Raw genomic sequence first — 7130 nt, 5'->3', positions numbered from 1 at the left:
AAGGCTACTATCAGGCTGTTATTAGGTCGAATTATATAATCCATATATAATATTTATTATGATGATAAAATATCTTAATAAGATATAAAAATAAAATATTAAAGTTTTATTTACTTGTTATAAGTAAATCATCTATATTATATAAAACAAGTGATTCATGATGACAAAAATTGTTGATGTACGTCCAAAACCTCGTTGCTATGGTTACCAACTTCATATCGAATACTTTATTGAATAGGTACATTTAACAAAAGGTTAAATTGGTCATTTTCCTAAGGAAAATAACCCATTTAACCCTTTGCTTTGACTTGGAAATTAAGCACAGGAAATATATTCATTTTAAGTAGACTATGTTTAGTGCACTGCAGTTTACTGCAAGTAGGCTAGGCCCTTTTATTTTATTTTATTTTATTAATAAAGTCATAACCATTCAGTGTCAATTTTGAAAAGAAAAACACAAAACAGATATATCTTTAGGCTACTTAAAATTATTAAAAGCCCATACACTCCATTTGGCACAAATCCTTGGAGAGCATGATTGAATTGTATAAAAAATTGTCCTCATCCGTTGCAGTTTGTATCGTGGAGAGCAAAACAATCACTTATTTACTAATTTATCGGGCACCCAGGAGTAGCTATTCTAGTAAGTTACTCTCTTTGTTGTTATTTAGTTGTGTGTAGAGGGCGGGACTCGAACTGAAATGAACAAGGCGCGGCCAAGAACCCCTTCACACGTGTAGACAAAGGGACCCATCAACACAACCCAAATATGCATTCGAAAAGTTTTTTCCGTGCACGCGACTTCACGCCAAGACCTCGCAAAACGCTCAGGTGAGTTATTCGCATGTTCCCATCGGGGTTGTGTTGCGCTCAAATGCATTTCGTTTATGAATTTCATCTTGAAAAGTTCTCAAAGAGTTGGTGCGTCAGCTCGCAAAGTTGAACACAAAGCAAGAGGAGCGTTCCTTTGTTCAGCGGGGCGCTTTGAAGGGCGACTCTAGATGCTCAAACTATAAATGAAGATGAAATATGAAGAAATTGGAAGGCAAAAACGAGGGGATGTATTTCGGAGAAAATGGGTTGAGAGTTATTTATCCATTTTTGGCTCATGTGGGACTAAGGATGACGCAGGAAGACAAAGCTGTCAAAAGTTGATTGGCGAAGGAAATTGACCGAAAATTACGCATGCAAAGTATTTCACTATTAATATTAAATGAAAGACGAGTTTATTTACAAGTAGAGCGATATGCATTGATCTCTTAGATCGGTAATATAATATAGTAGTTAATCGCGAAGTAGATATATCCAATTATAAGCGCATGATACCTACTGATAAATTCTGCATACTTGTGTTTTTAATGTTTCTTAAATTAAATAATTTGCCATTAATTCAATGCTATTTGCTGCCATTTGCGATCATTTTTTAGCTTGATTCAGATGCATATTAAACACGAAATGCTCAGATTTTGTGAACGAGCAACAGGTACAATGAGCAGTCGATCTCAGTCCTTTGTTACAGAACTTAGAAAGGCACGATGGAGTTTCTTTGTTCTGCAGCTTCCAAACAGAGAATATGAGGAACCTTAACGCAAATGATCTCTTTAATCTTTGCTTATGTGTCGGATATTGCAACGAATGGTAAAAAGTTTGACACACAAAAAAAGAATACACAGAAACAAATTAGTTTTAATAACTTCAATAACATATCCATCAATCCTGATTAGAATTAATATATATATAGGCCTATATATATATATATATATATATATATATATATATATTATTCAACCTTTACCCCATAACATGTTAAAACAAAATTAGGTCTATTAAAAGACAACTTTCCATGCAGAACAGGTCATGAAAGTATTTCAGAAGTGGTTATTTGAATTGTACATTTAATTTGCCCAATAACTCTGGAGACCAAAAGGAGTTCACTTTTGAAAAAGTTGTTAGATCTTGCCAAAATGTGGATTTTTTTTTATTCTCAATCTTTTGCTCTTACAATCCAATGCATTAAACAGATGTGCATGAGGTTAATTTAAAATGCACAAAAGGTGTAACAAACATACAAAAAATTCATGCCAATCCAAAGTTGACGCTAAAACGTTTTAGGAAATTAAACATTTAAATGTAGTTTAATTTACCTTGAATTGTTTAATCTGAGTTCTCAAATCAACTTTTCCAGCACAATTTATTTAGAAAACTGTAAATGGCCTACCTGCATTCGAAGACTTATCTGTTAAACTCTTTTTAATAGTGGGCATGCTTATTATTTATCTGTGCCTGGAGGGAAAAAAGAGCTGAGAACAGTTGCATCAATTTCTTCTTTGAACCTAAAATCATTTTCTTTTTATCTTAAAGGCCATATGCATCAGAACAATGAGTACTGGATAACTTCTTTCAACGGACGACCATTTAAGGATTTATTTAATTATTTATTTGCTGTGGAATATTATTTTCCTCTTGGATTACTACTGGACTATTCATAATGAGAACGATTACTTTCCACATCTCGACACAATGCACGAACTAAAGGTAAGTACCCTACGTCTGAATGGCATTTGTTAACCCTTTATAAATAAAAAAATATAAATAAGAATATAATTCCTATACTGCTTCAAATAGTGATATAGAGATGCAGCCTACATATCTGTAAAAATGCATTTGAATGTACATAAATGAGCATTGCACAATAGAATAAGTCTTTTTAATTTCATCAAATAAAGTTTTTATAACGCCTTAGCACATTTTGTCACTCGTTTAATGCAGACAATTGGGTTCCTGTACACACCAGGCTCTGGCATGACCGGCAGAATCCAACTTTTTCCTCAACATAATTGCGCAGGGGTTACTGATGAGGTCATTCAGGACTGTGTCTGTCAATCACGCATGATTGAAAGCATCAGAAACTGTCAAGGAGAGCTTCAGTTCTGTCTAAGGCGGTTTATGTAGCACAAGAGTGTTTTTTCAGCACGTTTGGAGCTGGACAGCGTCTTTGGGTCTCGCTGGATTTCAGCATCCATGGGAAAAAAACATTTAGAGCCGCATTGCAGCCATTTCTTTCATCAAATGAGTAATCCCATCATCTTCCCCTGACTCTTTACCACGAGTCGAGGATTGAGTGAGCTCAGACTGCGTCGAGACCAGCCAAGCATCTAGCCCTACGGCGGCTCTCCACTATGATGTCATTAGTCTCCAGTATGATGTCATTAGCAGCCAATCAAACGCGAGCGGGAATCACACGAGCCAATTAAACACGAGGCGAGAGAAGCGGCCCCGCCCACCGCACGTTTTGTCCATGTTGGAGGTCGCAGCTCTGAAATGAAGTAATGCAGAGAGGAAAGCAGACAAAAGTACACTGGTGTGACACGAGCTTCGTATTAAAACAGAGAGTATTATGCATGCTGCATAAAGGTGCAGGTTAAGATGAGATAGTTAATAGTTGCATTGGATACAAATTAGATTTAGAAAAAGGGCATGTGGTTGTTTTTATGAATTGTGTGATCATCATATAAAGAAATAAAATCAAGTACTCAGAGTTTAATACTCTGCACATATAACATGTAGGCTATTTAAAGCAAATGCTGCATTGTAAAGACGGCCACCAGCAACATTCACGCTTTTCTTCTTTAGAAAATAGCAGATGGTGCTGGTTTGATAGTGACTGTTCTATAACCTGGTCCTTTTCATCCACATTATTGGGTTTAAGCAACATTAAGCAACAATTTTCACATTAAGCAACAATGAAAAGAGAGAGCCTGATGTAACTCCTGCGGCTCGTACAGTCTGCGGTCTAGGCGTAAAAAGATCACTATTTTTTCCCCGCATTCTCAGTTCACAGTCTCTTCTGCATATCAATGTGCTTTGGAAAAGCTCCACATTTAGACTAGCATTACCAATTGTCCTGACAGCGTACCTTCTAGGTTCTCACAGTCTGTGAAATGAAGTGGAGTAGTAGGCTTAGTTTTAGCTCTCTGTGCCTGTCGTCCAGAGATAAGTGAACATGTTCTGTCTGAGCACTAAGATGTATCCAAATGCATTATTTCTCGTATCCTTCACATTAGTTAAATGCTCATATTAAATTGTGGTTTTCTGATTATTTGATCAGCCATGATTCTTGGATCTTTTGATATTGTCGAAGTTAAAAAGGAAATAGAAGGGAAAAAAAACACTGCAGCCCTGGAAAATACCTTACGCTATGCATTGGCAGTCAAGTTAAATTTCTTCTCATCTGTCTGTCTTTGAGATTAGACTCGGTCTAACAGTGTGATTCATCCAGCTTTACTGACAGCTGGCAATCGGGATAAACAGGGCCATTACTGCTGAGTCCTTTTAAAAAAAATACATGTATAAAAAAAACATAATTGCCTGTTACTTGGAGGAAACTGTGAAAAATGTGCTATTCATGAAATTATTTTCACCATCTGTAAATGCTAGGTCAGATGTGTGCTATATACGGTGGTCACACTCACATGTGTCTGGACACCTGTGTGAAGACAAAAAAGTGCTGTGTTAGTGGTTAGTGGATCATGTTGATAGTTAATGTGATGAACCTTTGAGCTTCTCCTGCAGCATCTGTGGAGATTCAGGAGTCCAGTGTTTCTCAAACCTGTCCACTTTTGTTTTGTTGGATTCTCTGCTAATGAAAATCACCTCTGAAGGGACAGGGTTGAGAACCATTGTTTTCAGATCAAAGCATTGTGAAATATCACATTACTTCTATTTCAGGGTGTAATGCAAATGAGCACGAAGCCTTAAGCCGCACTGCTCTCATGATGAAAGCACTGATGGTATTACAGTTCTATTTTTGCACTTAGACACAACAAATTCTCATATAGGGAATCAGTCTGTCCGCAAATTGTGAAATGTCCTTCATCGTCATGCCTCTGTGCGGTTGGGGTCAGCATGTAGCTGCGTTCACAATCCTTCATCCGTCTTTGGCAGAGAGTGCATGCAAAGTGTTTTTCTGTTGTCTTTCACAACGGTTTCACTTTGCTGAGAGTTCAGGATCCGCATGAGGACAGAGAGGCAGAGGACGAGACAGGCAGAGAAGCATGTTTGTTCTGCCAGCGGTTCATCCTCCGGTCACTCCTTGTTTGTGTAATGTATTGGAATTTACCTCAAATGAGTCATTCTGACATTCTATGAGAATAAAACATTGAGCAATGTACGATCTCCTACTGACCTCAAAGAGACCAACCTAAGTGAAACAGACGTCAGCAAATAATGTCATTCAGGCTAAAGCAGGTGTTAATAATCTTAGTTCACCCAAAAATTATAATTCTGTCATCATTTATGCCATTTCAAACCTTCTGTGGAGCACAAAATTAGATATTTTTAGATATTTTTTTGTCTGAAAGGTAATGGTACCCAAATGCTCACCAAAACGGTTTAGTTTCCATCATTCTTTAAAATATATTTCGTGTTCTGCAGAAAAAAAAGCTTTGGAATGACATCAGTGCAAGTAAATAACTCAGACAGGGATTAGAGAATGTACAAAACGTATACAAATCGTGTGTATTTTTCAGAAAAATGTGCTGATAAAGCAGGCTTAATGGATTAGACATTATTCCTACCTGGACTGAAACGAATTGAGCTTCTGAATTGGGACATTGCAAAAGTACTTTTATCTGCCATTATTCTTCAAAAAAGTTACAAAGTAACATGATAAACTTCAGAGACTGCTTCTTTCAGTTATTTCCTCATTTCAAAGCAAAGACAAGTAAAAAATGTAAGTGATTTTATTACTATAAACTGTCCAAACAAAAAAAAAGGCCAAGGGAGGACTGGCCTTTAACGTTTAGCTGGAACTTAAAAAGGGGTCAACATCACAAGCCTGTGGTATTTGCTTTTCTTTCTTGCTTGCATATATTCACAAAAGAAAATCCAATCATCCACGTTATGCTTGCCTTGGGTCGACAAATCCCCAGGAATGACTCTGTTGCTGTGGAATGTGAGTCAGGAAGCGTCTCTCAGTCAGCTGGTAGACTAACAGCACTGCTCTGGGATGTTCAAGATCTCTGCTTAACTTTGCTGGTCATGGTTGTTTGCTGTGGAGACTTTCTGTGTTGTAACAGATCTAAGCAGACATTAGATGGCAAACCGACAGTGAACTGTGCTCTTCTCCTCAGCTCTTCATGAACTCAAAACATAAAATATTATAAATATCCATCAGTCGCAACAGTCCCTTAGAAATCAAACTGATCTGACAGAAGACCTGTAATTTAAACTTCACCTAGAGCTAGACTTGGTTAATAAAAAAGAAACGCGAATCTAACAGTCACACGTGTGCTTTAATTACAATGTACAATCAGTTTTATTACATGAATATATGAATAAATAAAAGCTGAAATGAGCAGGAGTCTAATTAACTACACATATTTGTGTTTATCTTAGTGTAAGGCATTTGTTTGTGTATTAAATTTGTCTTAAATTAAAAATGAAGACGTGGCTTCAGTGATGTCCAGACTCAAACACACACATAATGTGGTTATTTCCTGTACATGTGTTATCAAGCCCTGGGGGGTTTAAATGACTCATTTCTACAGCATGAAAACTGTAAAACTGGGAATGTTCTCAGAACTTTGGCTAAAGTTCTGGCATGGTTCTTAAAAAGTTATCAACAATTGTTCTTCCAGTAACGTTAATGTTCAAAGTGATCCCTTTAATAACATTATCAGAATATCAGCACAAACATTTTATTCATACATCAACATACATTTTAATTAGACATTATGCTAGTCTGTTTTTTGGTAACACTTTACAATAAAGTTCATTAGTTAGCACGAACTAATAATGAACTGCACTTATTCAGTTAATTATTGATCTTTGTTAATGTCAATTTCAACATTTACTAATATTTTATTAAAATCTTATTTAAATTAGTTAATGCACTAACATGAACAAACAATGAATAGCTTTATTTAAATTAACTAAAATTAACAGATGCAAATACAAATACAATAACAAATGTATTGCTCATTGTTAGTTCATGTTAGTTAATACTAATGTATTAATACTAATACTAATGTTAACTAATGAAGCTTATTGTAAAGTGTTACCTGTTTTTTAAAGATAACATTCAAAAGCAACATTCCCAGAATACTTGCAAAATGATAAAATATGTTTAA

The 7130-nt window shown here is 35.9% G+C and overlaps 1 long non-coding RNA gene across 1 annotated transcript in view; it reads left to right on the top strand.

Annotated features, from left to right (window-relative positions):
• The first annotated feature begins 693 nt into the window (after nt 1-693).
• The window catches only part of LOC143715695 (uncharacterized), a 127658-nt gene continuing 121221 nt past the window's right edge, over nt 694-7130 (top strand). The window contains exons 1-2 of the long non-coding RNA XR_013195872.1: nt 694-831; nt 2362-2535. This is a non-coding gene — a long non-coding RNA (uncharacterized LOC143715695). The remainder of the gene's footprint in view (nt 832-2361; nt 2536-7130) is intronic.

Source organism: Siphateles boraxobius, unplaced genomic scaffold, assembly GCF_051911475.1.
Source record: "Siphateles boraxobius isolate OS27281-9 unplaced genomic scaffold, OSU_SipBor_1 12, whole genome shotgun sequence".
Classification (NCBI taxonomy): Eukaryota; Metazoa; Chordata; class Actinopteri; order Cypriniformes; family Leuciscidae; genus Siphateles; species Siphateles boraxobius.
Note: the sequence above shows the minus strand (reverse complement) of the source record. Positions and strands in the feature narration are given on the sequence as shown.